This window comes from Mytilus trossulus, chromosome 4 (assembly GCF_036588685.1).
Source record: "Mytilus trossulus isolate FHL-02 chromosome 4, PNRI_Mtr1.1.1.hap1, whole genome shotgun sequence".
Classification (NCBI taxonomy): domain Eukaryota; kingdom Metazoa; phylum Mollusca; class Bivalvia; order Mytilida; family Mytilidae; genus Mytilus; species Mytilus trossulus.
In genome coordinates, this window is record NC_086376.1 from 59788775 (window position 1) to 59805990 (window position 17216).

The window sequence follows — 17216 nt, forward strand, 5'->3', positions numbered from 1 at the left end:
TATCGTAGGTGGGACATAAAAATAACGAAATACAAATACAACAACAAACGACATCCACTGAATTACAGTCTCATGATTTAGGACAGGCACACACATACATAATTTGGCTGGGTTAAACATGTGAACGGGATCCCAACCCTCTCCTAACCTTAGACAGTGGTGTTAAAGTAAAAGTGGGCCTATCAATTGCACAGGAAATCTTCAAGTGATTGTATGTAGTGAATGCGCAAGCGATTGTACAGACAACTTAAATATCCGACATTAAGAAAACGGATATAGTTGGATTTCTACTAAGACAATGGCTTTGAAACCTTAAGACAGGTAAGACTATATATATCTGAAAAAGTACATGTGTAAATTCTGGTAGCAATGATTGGTTTGTCGATGGTTATTTGACATTTTTGATCGCTGCTCTGTGACAGTTTTGATTGTTTTACTCAGAGCTCCTCCATTCTACGGAAAACGTTTGGATGCATATATATTTTTTATTATTATTTTTTTTGGTTCATATTTCCATATAGAGTGTTTTAGCTACCACATACTTGAAGCAGAAACGTTAAATAGTAACATTAGAGTTCATCAAAGTTTTCGTCAAGCAACTTGTTATTTTTTAAATGTCGGAGCCCCGCTTGACAGTCTCTCGAATGACCAAGATATTAGAAAAGCGTATAGTTCCGTTCCCACAATGTAGTTTCTTTTGAAACACAAAATGACATATGAACGCACATATAATGTAACAATATGTTATAAGTAGATGCAGCCAACTGTAATGATCCATCCGATATCAAACGACGTAGATGTCAACATAAAGCCTTCGACAATAAGCAAAACCATACATTTAAAAGCAAGTTATAAAAGGTGCGAGAGAATTAAATACCAAGCCACTTTAACATTTTTTTTTCATAATATTTGATAATTTATAATATTTATTGAATACATTTTAATAACTACATGTAAGTTGCTTTATATATAATAGTTCAAGAACATTTTTTGTTTTCTTGTTCAAAGAAAAATATCTCAACACTGAATTGTGACTTTTTGTCTAACTTTTTGTCCTACATTCGTACTATCGTGGGTCTTGGGTGGAGAGTTGTCTAATTGGCAATATGCCACATCTTATTTTAAAATGGGTATACTGTCACCTGAATTTCTATTCAAAAATGACAACACATATATATATGTTCATCCTATTTCGATTCCCAATTAAATCAAATGGCCTTCCAATTACCGTTTGATTCCTGACATCACTGAAGAGACATTATTTGTCGAAATCCGGATATGGTGTACCAAACTTTTGCACATTATATATTTGCGGAATATACTATATTTTCCGCACGTTATTGTTTTCTGTTTGGTATTGAATTAATTATCAAGATCGACTTTTTTTCCATTGGATGATCTGTTTAGTTTGCAATAACTATGGCAGTCAGCAGTGTTAAAGAGCATGAGTTGTTCGAACTGCTTGACAAATGCGTTTTGTTAAAATAAATTCTTTCAATGTTTAGTCTTTTGGAAAGTGTAGTTTGTTCTGCATTTAGACCCTCCCCCAAGAAATATGTTTTGCATGCACACGTCTAAAACTGAGAGTTATTATCCAACGCCCTCGTAGATTTGAACGTTGTCTTCAATTCAGACTTGTTTACGTATCCTAGGCAATAGGCAGCTAACGCCTATGCATTAAGTTATTGCCTGAAATTTTAAAATTTAATTATTTGCCATGCTTCCAGACAGAATATAGTTGTACGCAAATATCTACTGAGACCACGTGCTTAAAGTATCAAGCCCTGCCGACAGATTTCAGACCAAGTTGACTTTCAACAAGTAAACTCGCAAAATATTTCCAAAGCAAGTGTGTTTGTGAAAAGTTCACTTAGTTAGATACAAACAATGCAAGTATACTTTCAGTAAATGAGAAAGATGAGAAACAACTCGACAAGTAAACATTATTAGCAAGGAAAGTGAATAAAAAAGCAAGGAAAGTGAATAAAAATAACACCACAAGATGAGAATAAACATTTTGTTCACTTTGTTAATATAAACTTGTTCAGAAGAAGTTAACAAGTGCACTTTCGGAAAGTCGGAAAGTTTAGAAAACAACTAAACAAGTACACAAAATAAAGTATACAAGATGTGTTACAAGGCTACTATCAGACTAGTTGTATGTTACAAGTGAACAAAGACCATGTACACAAGGCGAGTCTATACTTTTTGTTCACTTTGTCAAAGTCAACTTGTTCAGAAGAAGATAACAAGTACACTTTCTGAAAGTCGGAAAGTTTAGAAAATAAGTAAACAAATACACACCATCAAGTTCACAAGGTTGAATATAATGCAACTTTACCACTTATTTATGTCAACAAGTTGAGCTGAGAACTAATCAACTCGTGACTATTATAAGCTTCCATATTTGAAAATCCTGCATCCGCCCCACGAGATATTAGATAAGATTGAAAATGGAAATGGGGAATATGTCAAAGAGACAACAACCCGACTTAAGAGCAGACAACAACCGAAGGCAACCAATGGGTCTTCAACGCAGCGAGAAAATCCCTCACCCAGATGTAGTCCTCAGCTAGCCCCAAAATAAAATTGTGTTATAGTTCATTAAAAATGTATGTCACACTAAACTCCAAACATATAAATGAACTAAAATTAAAAAAAAAACAACATACAAGACTAACAAAGGCCAGATGCTCCTGACTTGAGAAAGGCGCAACTGAAAATGCAGCGGGGTTAAACATGTTTTGTGAGATCTCAACCCTCACCTATACCTCTAGCAAATGTAGAAAAAAGAGACACATGGCAATACGCACAGAAAAACTCAGTTGAAAAGAAGTCCGAGTCCGATATCAGAATAGGCAACAACAGAAACCAAGCATAATGACATGTGATACATAAATGAACAACGGACCGACATGCCAGCCAGGGCCGTAACTGGGGTTCGCTTTCAGGGGAGGCAGGGGTTTGGGGGCCGCCGATTGAGGACACCAAGAAGGGGGGGTTCGGGTGGCGCAGCCCCCCGCCGATTTTTTTTCGAGTAAAATGGGTAAAAACTACCCGTTTTCTTTCGATTTCCCTTACTTTGAGAATCATTAGTATTGCTTGAATTTGGAAGCAATTTTTATGCATAATTAAACAAACTGAGATTGCTGTTTGGGTTCAGCTAAGGCTCCGTGTTGAAGACCGTACTTTGACTTATAATTACTACCAACAAATACATTGTGACCGCCGATTTTTTCCTCTCAATAAAATGGCTTAATATGACCCGTTTTCCTTACTTTAAGACTCATTAGTAATGCTTGAACCTGTAAGCAATATTTATGCAAACAAAACCGAGATTACTGTTCGGGATGTGATTAGGCTCTGTGTTGAAGACCGTATTTAAACATTTAATTGTAAACTTCAAATACACTGTGACTTGGATGGATAGTAACAGTCATCTCATTGGCACTCATACCACATCTTGTTATATTCAAATCCTTGATAAAAACATACAATTTTGGTTTTTGAAAATGTTTTATTTAAATTTAATCAGCTGTAAACGCAAGGTGAATCTTCCTGTTTCCTGATAAATCCCATCTTCTAAGTACTGATTCAGCTCTAACTTGCCGTACAGCGTCATTCCGGTGAACATGCAGCAATGCTAATCCACATAGCCGATCTTCCGTCATTGTAGCTCTGCACCACGTCTTCAACCGTTGGAGAGCAGAGAAAGATCTCTCGCACGAACACGAGCCGACCGGCAGTGTAAGTAGCAACTTTAATACCAAATGGATATTTGGATATAACTCGGGGTCAGCATACAAAATTGCACCTGTTAGCGTCGTTACTAACGACAAGTTGTCTCTATGACATTTTGCCACCCATCTATGAACTTCTTGCCCAAAATCATTTGGGTATGGCAAGTCAACCGAGTATTCTTGTTTCATTGCAGTGACCACCTCTTCTTTTATTTTTCCTACAAGCGATGGCACAAGGTAGTTTCCATAGAAAATTGCCTTCAGCTCTTCCGGGAATCTCGAATCCAAATGTGAAATGATATGATCAATAAACGGTAGAAAGTAGTTAACACGAAAATGCTCTTCGATGCTTTCGACTGGAGCATTTGCTCTGTGCCTTTGCCGTTGCGTGCTTCTTGGTTTTGTTGGTACCACATAATTTTCTGTTGCGATTGATGCGCTCCTCTCGTAAATATCGTGAAACTTAGCATCGGAATCCGACCTTATTCCTTGAAATATTACCATAAGATCTCTAGCCTCCTGATGAGCTTTTACTAGATCACAAGCCTCAGACTGAAGCAGAATGGACAACGGTCTGATATAGCCTAGGGTGTATTGTAACATTACTGTTACAAGGATGAAATCAAATTTAAGTAGCACTGCATGATATGAAGAAGCATCGGCTGCGGCCTGACCTTTAGAATTTGACTGTACATTTCAAGCACATTTAGGAGAGACTTATAGTGAGCCAAAAGCCAAGACAATGTGTCTACCCTAGACGTCCATCTAGTCTCTGATAGTTTCGGCATCATGGTCTGTCTCATTGCAACTTCTCAGACTCTTCACAACGATCTCTGATAGCATCACGGATTTCTAGTTCACATAAATGAATAAATTCGTTCTGAACTTTTGGCGATAAATATTTGTGCTGTGAAGTCGACAAATGTATCTTCAGGACATCATCGAAATTTGCCTTCCAGTCAATAAAGTATTGGAAATTACCGTCTTCTTTTCCTTCATCTTTTAGCCAATTACCACGAAATGCAATGTTCATATGTCCTAATCTGATAACTAAATCGATTATTGACATTAAGCAAGCTCGGTTTCTCTGAACTTTTTCCTGGTACGCTTTACTGATGCTTTCTGTGACTGGGATACTCTTTCCCTTGACTGTCATCAAAAACATTTCACTCTTTTCTTGGGACAATTGATGTCTCAGATTTTGAATGTTTTTCTAGCGCGCCTCGTTTGTCTCCTGTGGCATTTTTCCAATCTCTAAAGCCAATAGTTACGAACTCTGGATGTGTTTCTGATACGGCAACCGGAAATGCAATACAACAGGCACAGAATACACTGTCATTTGATGGCGAATAACGTAACCATGGACGTTTTTCTTCCCATTTAAGGTTATACCTTCTGCCCTTATCGTTCACAGGATATTCGAACTTCTTGTCCGGTTCCCATTTATGCTCCAAAATTTGTTTGCGTTCGTTTTCCGAAAGAGTTCTGTCGATGAATTTTATTGGATCTTCTTGATGGTGAAACGGCAAGGAAACGATGACTGAACCAGATGATGTAGATGGAGTGTTCGTTAATATTGAAGTTAAATAAAGAAGGTTGGATGGGTTCTTCTGAGTCTTCGCGGCTACATGTAGTTTTACCGAAAAACGTCTCTAATTTAGACTGTTTAAACGACATTACTGCAAACAAAAAAATATTATCTGTATAGAGAAATTTTTGTTAGAAATCAAACTGGTAAGTTAAAAAAAACAAGATCATAGAACGCAAGATATTTTTGTAACTAACTACATGGTTAACTACATTTGGCATTTACCATAAAGTTCTCGTGTGATCGAAAGAGGTACTGTCTGACTAGACACAAACAGCAAATATGATCCAACAGCCCAGAACGAATTGTAACGTGTAACCAGGCCTTTATATCTTAAAAGAACGTTCCAGTAAATACTTGATCCAAGTTGTCCACAAACAAAACGTCAATACCAAAAACTATAACTATCTATGCTATGTACAATGAACCAAAATATATACACTAGCTCCTTGCCGATACAAAGTAAGAATGAACAATAAAACAATTATATATATACAAATATAATTATAACACAGCCTGTCCTCCTAATCAAACAATCTGTCCTATACGACAGTGCGGACTGGTACAGTGTGTTACTACCAGACAGTGCAGGCTGGTACAACTTGCCCTCCGAGTAGGACAGTCTGTTACTACCAGACAGTGTGGGCTGATACAACTTGTCCTCCGAGCGGAACAGTCTATAACTAACAAACAATGCGAACTGTGGGACAATCTGCTCTACCGACTTTCAATGTTAGACCAACTTGTACCCAGTACAAGTTGTCCCCAGTACAAGTTGTCCTCTTAGCAATCTTACAGCTATGTATAAAAATACTGAAATAGGGACTGAAATTCAGAATTGTAAGGCCTTAGGCTATTTAATGACAGGCTGTTCTGAATGAAATGTTTATAATATCTAAGGGAACAGTTCGCTGACTCTAGTCTGGTAGATCATTTTGTCTCTTTAAAACATTTGAATCTTGTTTATCATAAGTATGGCATTGGTAATCATTGGTTTATCTGGTCAATAATGTGTTTGACTTACCTTAACAAGTATTTTTTAAACTGCAACTTTTCCCCGGGAATTATCATGATAATAAACAAACCAACGCCGGTTCATTTTCCATCAAATCTCCGGAAAATTACAGATTTATCACGCTGTTAAAAACTGTAACCTTGTGTAGTTTAACATATATACATTCAAGTTCTTCGTGTACATATTATCAATTTTTCATTTTATTACTTAAAAAAAAAATTTGTCTGAAAAATTTAGGGGAGGAAGTTGCCTCGCCTGCCTCATCAGTAGTTACGGCCCTGCCAGCTGCAGACCTCAATTAAACTGATTTAAAAAAAGATGTCTTCATCATATGAAAATCAAGTAAAATCCGTACCGTTACGGGTTTAGTATCATCAGAGACATATATACACATATGTGTATATATGTCAGAGGCGGATTTAGGGGGGGGGGGGGGGGGGGCAGGTGGCCCGGCCCCCCCCCTTTTTGGGAAAAATTTTGGTTGCTTATATAGGGAATCACTGAAGCGTGACTGGAGCGGGCCCCTCTTAGGTCAGTCAGTGGGCCCCACTTATGAAAATTCCTGGATCCGCCACTGTATGTCTCTGGTATCATACATCATAAAATCAATGGACAGAACATAAACTGTATCATGCCAACAACTGTTTATAGAATAAATGTGTTTATTTCCGATGCAAAGACATATGAGTGAATCAATATTTATTTAATACCAAAATATGCAATCCTTAATGAACTGTCAACAGTATCGTAACTATATCCTTTCTAAGTCTATTTAAAGGTTTGAAATCAAGTGAGAGGACATTTGCCACATCTCAGCAAGGTCCGCAGTGACTGTCTTTCCAACTCGTCCAGAAAGCATTCTTTTCAATGGTGAATAAAACTATTAGCAAATTGAATTAAGAATATATATATAAGTACGTCTGAGTCAGTGACAACTCTACAACAGATGTATCCATCGGATCGCCATCAATGATGGTGATACATGGCTGTGTACATAATGTATATACAACTCGTCTAAACATCAACCCAACAATGTTATATATATATACAAAAATCAATTAAGTGTAAGCAGAGACATATAATACAATTGTATTATATGTCTCTGGTGTAAGTTATACTAAAATCACAAACAAGAAAGTCAAAAGATTTTTTTTGTACTAGACCTTACACTTTCAGCATATTTTCATGGTTCACTCGGGTTGTGATTGTTTGACAATTGTAATATTTTATTACATGATTCCCCCTTCCCCCGTTTTTATAAGTATAAATAGAACATTTGTATTGCTGTATAGTATCATTCATCCGACATTGACTAGTTTTTCATATGTCAGTGGTCAACATCAAGTCTTGGTCCTTTGATTCTACCTAAGAATAATTATTATCTTAGATAATTGTTTTACATCAAAAGTGTCTATCCTTTTATAATTTTCTAGATAATAAGCAACACACAACATGTTGGTAAAAAATTGTCAAAAAGGAGCAAAAACTCCATTAATGAATTGACTGATGATTTCAGCAATGTTCATTTATTTGTTGATCTTGTTTTGCCGGTCCTACTAACATGCGCCCGAGAGCACCCGGGAAAAGAAAAAGCGCCCGAAAAAGGGAAATTAGCGCCCAGAGGAGAAAATTATAAATAAGAATAAAATTTTATAACACTATTTTTTTTCTTTAAATATAGATAAGAGTATATAGAAGAATCATGCGGAACGATATTGTCCTCGATCAAAATGTATATTTTGTTATTTGAAAATAACCAGTGCCAGAGGTGTAATATTTTTGCAACTGCATGATGAATACTTTCTTATTCAGATACTGATACAGATTTGGTATATCTTTTTATAAAGCTAAAACTGTTGCAATGGCTATGCGTATCAGGGTTTTAATGCAAAGTTTTAAATTTACACCAAACTCCTGCTCTTTATCCCTGTGTTTTAACTACGGTACATGTATAGTACTGCTTTATTATGTGTAACTCTTTTAATTTTGATTAAATTAATATTTATCTGTGACTTGAATTTAAGTGTTTTTTTTAAACATTTTTCATGTTGATATCGTTTTTTAAAAACATGTCTTTTGACGTCTTACATTTTATAAATCTTCCGCATTAACTGTGATCCAGTATTGTTTGTCTCACGAAACAGTATTCATATATTATTGTTAAAATTGAAACATTCATACTTGTTTTTGTGCTGTTTTACAAATAAATGTCGATTATCTGAATTTGCAAATAACTTGTCTAAAATTAAAAAAAAAATCAATGTTCACAACTGATTTCATCGACACAAAGTTGTCTCATGCCAATAAAATATTTTTTTATATATTCCCCGGGCGCTATTTTATCTTCTCCAGGCGCTTTTTCTTTTCCAAGGGCGCTTTAACTTCAACCAGGTGCTCCCAGGCGCATTTTAGTAGGACCCTGTTTTGCTAATCAATTTTGCTATTTTAAAAAAAGTGTTTGTCGATCTTTTATAGTTGAAGTTCTCAGATATCACAGGCCAAAATAAAGGCTCTCAAGAGCCTGCATGCTCACCTTGGTCTATGGGTGTATCAAACAAAGGACACCCTCCAACATTGTAGACGAGAATAGACCATGACAAAAATCTCTAGTTTGTCGATCTTGTATAACTGATTTTTAAGTCTGTTTATTATGTTTAACTTATCAACAGATCTGGTCTAGCTGATAATTTTTGTGATGAAGAGTGTTAACAGGAAAAGGTTTATCTATAAATATCATTGATTTCATGATTAAAAGGCAAAAAATTAAAAACAAAGTCGTAAAATTTGTCTTTTATGGACAATAACTCCTATAAGAATTCGTCTAACATTTCAATTTACGTATAGTTAGACAATTGGCAGAGCCCATTATTCTGAACATATCTTTTCCTTTCAGATTTTCTCTATTTATAACAGTTCCAAAAATAATAATAGACAAAACTTGCTTTTTCCCCATTGTTCTTTTTTTAGCAATGACAGCTATGTTGCTTAGAAGCAGGGTTATCTGACATGTGTTTTAACTAGATACCTTTATGATGTTTGTGGCCAAAGTCACAGTACTTTCAGAGATTTTTGTAAAGGTTACAAACAAGAGTGCACAAACTGAAATGTCTCGCCTTCTCTACTTATCATTGATATTATGTTGATAGTCCTAAATATAAAGCTTAATTAAGACTGTCACAGAAACTTAACATTAACCAAGAAAACTAAAAATTCTCGCTACATTGAAGACCTGTTGGTGACCTTCTGCTGTTTCCTGTTCTATGGTTGGGTTGTTGTCTTTGACATATTCCCCATTGTCATTCTCAATTTTATTGACCCGCAATGAACCATGAAAATGAGGTCAAGGTCAGATGAAACATACCAGGCATGCATGCACAGCTAATAACTCTTCCTTAAAACACATAAAGTTGACCTATTGCTTATGGTTAAAGAAAAACAAACAAAGCACAATAACTTAACACTCAGCAATGTACTGTGAAAATGAGGTCAAGGTCAAATAAAACCTGTGCAACTTACATATAGATCATAAAATATTTCCAAACAAATTGCATAAAGTATAAGAAAAAAAGACCAAAACTCAAAAACTTAACTTTGACCACAGAACCTTGAAAATGAGGTCAGGGTCAGATGACAACTGCCAGCTAGACATGTTCAATTCACAATTATTTCATAGACTAAATATACAGTATAAGAAAATCAGACAATAACACAAAAACTTAACTACACTGATCCATGAAAACGATTTTTTTCAATAAAAAAGAAGGTATTTTTTTGGTCAGTTATATTAATCAATGAGAGAAAGATTTCTCCTAGAAGAAATTTAAAGGTCCCAGTGAATAAACTACACAGAGAACAATAGCTATTGTATTTATTCAATTGGACAATATGACTGCCAAAAGTTTAAATGGACAGGTAACTATCAGGTGAATCTTTGGAAAAGTATGATTGGGTTCGCAATAACTATAATCCAAATTCAGACCTGTATCAAGTGCTAATGTTGTGTTAATTTTTGCCCCAACTGTTGGTCCGAGACCACCATTGTCGTCCCTTGATTTTCTTGATTTTCTTTTCGTTGTTCACAAATATAGTCCCTAGTGTTGACAGTGGGTTACTTGCTATTAATTTTTATACCCCTTCCAAATTTATTTCTCCATGTTCAATGCCTCAAATTGCAAGGAGGGGGATGAAATTACACTGTAAAAAAATTGGGGTCCAGAATTTTAAAGGAAAGTAGTGATTTGGTCCAGCTGAAAAAGGTTGAAAATGAGCACTTCGGAAGCTGTCAAAAGATTTCAAGACGCCCTAAACATAAAATTGTCCATATTTTGAGTTAGAGGCGATGAAGTTTTCTATAACTTTGATATAATTTGTCCCAAAAGTAGTACAACACACTGTAAAAGTTTCTTTGAGAAAGCGCAGGTGGGATTTTTTTTATTTTCATTTATGTTCTAAAAGAAATGCACTACGAATTAATTGTGTTCTCGGACCCAAGAGGTGAAATCTGCAAATATAGAATTTGTACTCTGTCAACTTCCCTAAATGATTTGATGGTGTCAACTTGTTAAATAGCATAAAACTTAAGGATTTAAACTTTTATTTTATAGATTTTCTACAAATATGACCAATTTTGGCATTTTATGGTCAAAATAGGCATTTTATAACTTTTTCAATATTGATGCATAAATGGCATCCTGACTTTCTATCTGACAGGTTTTCATGTGTCAATATTTGTGTTTCTATGCCTTTATCTGCTTCTTTTACTTATTTATGAACTCTGAATCTACAGAAAAGAAGTTTATCTCAGACAAAATGTGCCAAATGAGTTGTATAAATGACCCTTGTCTAACGCCTTGTTTGGATGAAGTCAATAGTGGGGAGCTTGGTATATAAAATGTGATGTCCATATTAGAGACCTCACTAAATTTGTATTAAATGCACTTTACAATGTCTATTGTACCTGTCCCATTTCACAAAATATATTTCTTTTCTTCTGTAGGATAGCAAGTGGTTTAAATATAAGCCTGTTGAGAATAAATTGCATGCAAGTTTTTCCCTAAAAAGGCAAAAATCTTTATATCAGCCCATACTGCTTTTAAGAAAAGTTAATTGCAAGAGTCTTTTTGTGCTCAGATTTGTTGTATCATGTCACATGAGTATAGAAATGATAAAAAAGACACAAATTTTTATTTCTTATAGCCTCAATATGCATTTTTTAATGTAAATATGTGGCACGGCCTAAATTGACCCTAATTTTTTTCCAGTCTTACTTGGCCTAAGACCCTTTTATACTAATATAATATGTTATTTGTAACTTTTCTTTCCATTTAAAGTACTTTCAATACATATGTAAGGATTATTTATTACCAAAAAGCTTCACCAATTTAAAATTGCTGGAAAAAAATACATCTTCATGTAAGGCCCCCCTTCTTTGAAAAACCTAAATTTTTAGGCGCAGGCTCATATAAATTTGACTTTTGAATAATTATGCCAAGTCTGATAAATCAAATGAGTACTCTATTGCTTTAAGTACATGATAAGTTATATATTAAGGCATTTAAAAAGTATATTTTTGCAATATTTTAATTTTTAAAGCCCCAAATGTTGATAATTGAAATTTTTCAATTTTAACGTCAAAATTTTACACGCAAAGATGAGTATAGAACTCAACTTAATGTCTTTAATATACATCCTATTGTCATGAAACTGTGTAAGCAGTGTTATAATACATTAAGCTTTGTTCATACCAAGTTTTTTTAAGATTTGTTAACTCTTTCTACCCTATTAGGTTCGAGACCACCATTGTCGTCCCTTGATTTTCGTTGTTCACAAATATAGTCCCTAGTGTTGACAGTGGGTTACTTGCTATTAATTTGTATACCCCTTCCAAATTTATTTCTCCATGTTCAATGCCTCATATTGCAAGGAGGGGGATGAAATTACACTGTAAAAAAATTTGGGTCCAGAATTTTAAAGGAAAGTAGTGATTTGGTCTAGCTGAAAAAGGTTGAAAATGAGCACTTCGGAAGCTGTCAAAAGATTTCAAGACGTCCTAAACATAAAATTGTCCATATTTTGAGTTAGAGGCGATGAAGTTTTCTATAAATTTGATATAATTTGTCCCAAAAGTAGTACAACACACTGTAAAAGTTTCTTTGAGAAAGCGCAGGTGGGATTTTTTTTATTTTCATTTATGTTCTAAAAGAAATGCACTACGAATTAATTGTGTTCTCGGACCTGTTCAGGGTTGGATCTCTGCAGTCATATCCATCAGGGCTCAGCGATTATTGGTTATTATTTCCAATATTATAATAGATAGAGAAAAAACTGTAAACAGCAAAGTTTAAAATATTATTTGAACCCATTTTTTTGCCCCTCATTCTTAGTCAATTGGAACCATAACCCCAAAATCTATCCAATTTTTCCTTTTGAGGTTATAAACCTTGTGTATAAATGTAATGCATTTCTATATAACTAAACTAAAGTTATTGTCCAGAAGCAAACTGTCTTCAGACAACGATGACAACGTGATACCAATACCACATTTTTTTTCTCCAATTAGATGGCGTCCAGACTAAAATACACACTAAACAAAGCTACACATAATAGAGCCCATGTCATATAATTTGTTTATTTTAGACATTCTATAATTTGGATATAAATGTTTAACTTTGTTGTAAATCTAATATGAGAATTTTTATCAAAACGTTCAACATGAATTTGACAGCCATGTCCCTATAATACACTAAAACGGAGATCTTAAAACACATTTGACAGGAAAAGAAAGGTTTTGAAATAAACAGCATAAAAACTAGAGTTGTGTATTTTTTATTTGCTACAGTGTCAGTCTGGTATTGAACTAAGAACTTGCACCACCATATCACTTATATCTTCCTGCATGAACATCTTCATCTACAATAAAAAGTAGAATTAAATAAAAGGTCAAATTATATTATAATTTTTTTTTCTGAAACCTCATCAATATTAACATCAAAATTTATGAATTCTCTAAATTGCTTTTCATATGATTTAAATAAAATATTACACTAGGAAGAAATGTATCGTGTTACTAAATCCATGCTTCTTTCACTTTCATTACTTTCACAACATGACATTTTTGAATGATGACACAAACTGATTTTTTATGGACTGCAGATGTTGGGTATTTTATTTCAGACAAATCAGTTTCTTTCCTGAAATGTCCAGAGATATATAATCACACGTAACCATACCTGCAGTTTATTTCATGTGACAAAAATATAAGTTGAAGATAATTTTTGGCAAGACAGTTTTCACAAGTACAAGCACACTTTTCTCGGGATGAGAGTAATCATTGTAAAAATAAACACTACACAAATTTATTTTTAAAACATTTACCTTTTTACTTTTGTGTTTAAAAGTTGATTTTTCTGCAACAGGTGGATTAAATACATCTATTTCTGTTGAAAACTCATCATATAAATCACGTGGAGGTCTGAAATTGAATAATTTAAATGAAATATATTAATGTAATGCTAGTTAGAAAAATCCATTTTACTGTGAGAGAGCATGCTACATTTGACTTAAAATGTTGAAAGATGCAGTCTATTAAGATAAAATAACTAGTAACAGAATAACTAGCAAAGTTAATGGGGTCCAGTGCCAGATTATTGGGAATGGTAATGAATGCAATGGATGTTCAAGCTCATAAATAGGATACAAGTACAACTAAATTGTATGCTGCTTGCGTCATAACCGTAAAAATGGTCCTGGTTCCTCCACTGAATCGAGCAACATATATGAATGTATACTATACTTAAACCAGATGCTCCACAGGGAACAGCTTTATTCGACCACAGAGGTCAAACCATGAACAGTTGGGGCAAATATGGACACAACATTCAAGCTTGATACAGCTCTGAATTTGGATTGTGATTAAATAGTTGACACAGCAAAAGTTTCTGACAAAGAATGAATGTGGTCTAAGGAACTAAAAAAATCTTTTTTTTTGCTTTTGAGCAATACACTATGCTGTGGAATATAAATCCCCTCAAAAGAAAATATTTGAAAAAAAATCTTTTTAATTTCCAAAATCTAAAATGAGAAAAACTTTACACCACCCCTCCCCATTTTTTTCACCTCCCCCAATCCCTTATTTCAAAAATAATCTTAATTCAAATTTCTAATTAAGTTGGCAACAATAACTACTCATTTAAATACATCATAAAGTATTAAAATATAAAATAACTTACAGTCATGGTCAAAATTAATATTAATTAACAGTAACTTCTAAAAATAAATTTACACCTACACATCTCAAGACAATTATCACTTCCTTTAAAGGGGCACTAGCTACCAGATATATAAAGGAATCAAAAGGATGATTTTTTTGTTCAATCATAAATGAAAGTGAAATAGTGAAATAATAATTTATTTTTATCACTAAAATGGTTCAATTTTGTCGAATAAATCTTATAAACTCTGATAATGAATTATTCACTTGCAAGTGAATAATTTGACCTCATATAATTTCTTAATCATGTGAACTCCAATTTAACCTCATAGAAAGAGATAGAATAACGCATGCATTTTCAGTGTACGGGTATTTAATTAAAAAGAATGTCAACATTGAAGGTGAAACAAAGGTAAATAATTTGATTAACTGATTCGATCCACACAAAATTATTCTTTTAAAAGTAAAAACGACCATAAACATAGATTTTTATTCTTTATTACAAAATTTAACAAACCTATAAAAATCCAATTGCACGAGTTGCTTAATCTATTTAAATCTATAAAATTGAGAATGGAAATGGGGAATGTGTCAGAGAGACAACAACCAGACCATAGAGCAGACAGCAGCAGAAGGTCACTTACAGGTCTTCAATGTTTATGTTTACATCGCTTTTATGTTCATAGAAGGTCAACTCGATAGTTAATTAGATGGCATCTTGGCTAAACTTCACATGAAACGATGTTACATCTTATTGAGACCATGTCCTGTAAATTGTTTAATTTATACTTTTGATAGTTTAGAAACATATTTTACATTGTTTTAAATAATATATGAGAATTTGAGTCAAATTGGTGAACATGAATTTGGCAGCTAGTGCCCCTTTAACATAATTTTCTAGCAGTGTAAGGGAGGTAATCAAGTAATCAAACATATATATAACAGTATTCTTTAAATTTTAATTGAAATTGGATTGTCTAAATTGTCCTTTAACCCTTTCCTCCATTGAAATTTTTTTTTTGCATACTTGATTCGCATAGGATTTTTTTTATAAAATGCTAAACTTATGCTTTGAAGTATTAAGGCATTGTGAAAAACAACTATTTCATCAAATAAATTTAAGTCGGATATTCCTATGATATTCCTTTTCATATTGGATACAAACTTTATTAAGTCAACTGCAGACACTTTGAAGTCAAAGTGTTTCAACCGAGGTACTACACAGGCGTCAAAAGGCGTCATTATGGAGTAAGGGGGGTGGCGTCAAAAGGCGTCATTATGGAGGAAAGGGTTAACCAGAAAAACTCTTTTTTGACCCTAACATTGCTTGATGATTTGATCCATTACCCCCTTTTTTGGCCCCTGACTTATTGAAACCTCCCTTGGAGCAAGAATCCCAAAACTCAATTTCAGCCTTTCCTTTATAGATAAAAAACCTTATAGTATAATTTCAGAGAGATCCATACACTTAAGGTGGTACCCAACACCTTGACTAAAATTAATTTGGCTCGTTTAATTTTCATAAAATTTTGACAAAATATTTACTTTGACCCTTTAACAAAAATATAAAAATTTCAAAAAAATTGAACCAACCAATTTATCAGAAAAATTACACTGGTTATATAGCAGTTTAACAAACACTAATTTTGATCATTGAGAAGCTTAATATTCCCTCAACAACACAATGTAATTAAAACGTTTACCTGATTTTACAGAGTTATCTCCCTGTAGTGTTAGGTACCACCTTAAACACTAGTTATTGTCTGTAAACTAGAAAAATGCTTCTTGTTGGCCCTTTTTTGGCCCCTTATTCCTAAATATTCAGGGATATTAACCCCAAACTGACAACAAGCCTTCCCTTCATTATATGGTACCATGTGGTACAATGTCAGAGAAATCCATACAGTTAAACATAAGTTATTGTCCCGAAAATTCAGGGCAGATAGAAACTACTCCCTTAAGATTTATAGCCCTTAGGAATGGAAATAATATGGAAAAAATAAACTATTTTAGCACTCACTTCCCATTAATTCTCTTGAGGTTAAATGAAATTTATTTTAAAAGTTAACATTAGCCGTATAAAAGATGAGTTTGAAAGGCTTATTGTGTGATTGCCTATAAAAAAATAATCATTTCATAGAAACGAACTCTATGTTGTGTTGTTCTAATTTTAATAAGATGTCATAATTACTTTTTATATTGTAACGGTAACTGTCCTTCTCCAGACACAGGAGCCATTTTACCTAAATGTACTGCATATTTCTTTATGGCTGGATGATAATGACTCTATAAATAAAAAAAACCTCAATAACTTTATTCAAGCTAAATATATGTTGAACCTAAACCAAAATCTAAAAAACAAATTTGTCCTGTCTGACCAGTGATTTTTTTAATTTTTAAACTGTTTTCTTTGAATCAGTGGGAAAATTGAAAATAGCACTTTTAAATTTTAATGCTCCTGAAGACTTTTCTGAATTAACCTTCAATAGGATCACTCAAAGCAAAACATATGAAAGCCAAGTATTTATAAGTTCCAAAACATATGAATATAACCTAATGGGACATAAAAATAATAGCCAAATCCATATAATGTCATATTAAGACAGGAACTTGATCTATTTGATTTATCATACTCCTGTGTGGTTCTTAAATTGGGTTTTCAAA

General features: G+C 33.7%; 1 long non-coding RNA gene across 1 annotated transcript; it reads right to left on the reverse strand.

Moving 5' to 3' along the window:
• Nucleotides 1–13152: 13152 nt before the first annotated feature.
• On the reverse strand, nucleotides 13153–16871 carry LOC134715650 (uncharacterized). Its single transcript, XR_010106785.1, has 3 exons — nucleotides 16744–16871; nucleotides 13718–13814; nucleotides 13153–13252 (listed from the first exon to the last, which is right to left on the reverse strand). It is a non-coding gene; the product is annotated as an uncharacterized LOC134715650 (long non-coding RNA).
• Between the last annotated feature and the right edge of the window lie 345 nt (nucleotides 16872–17216).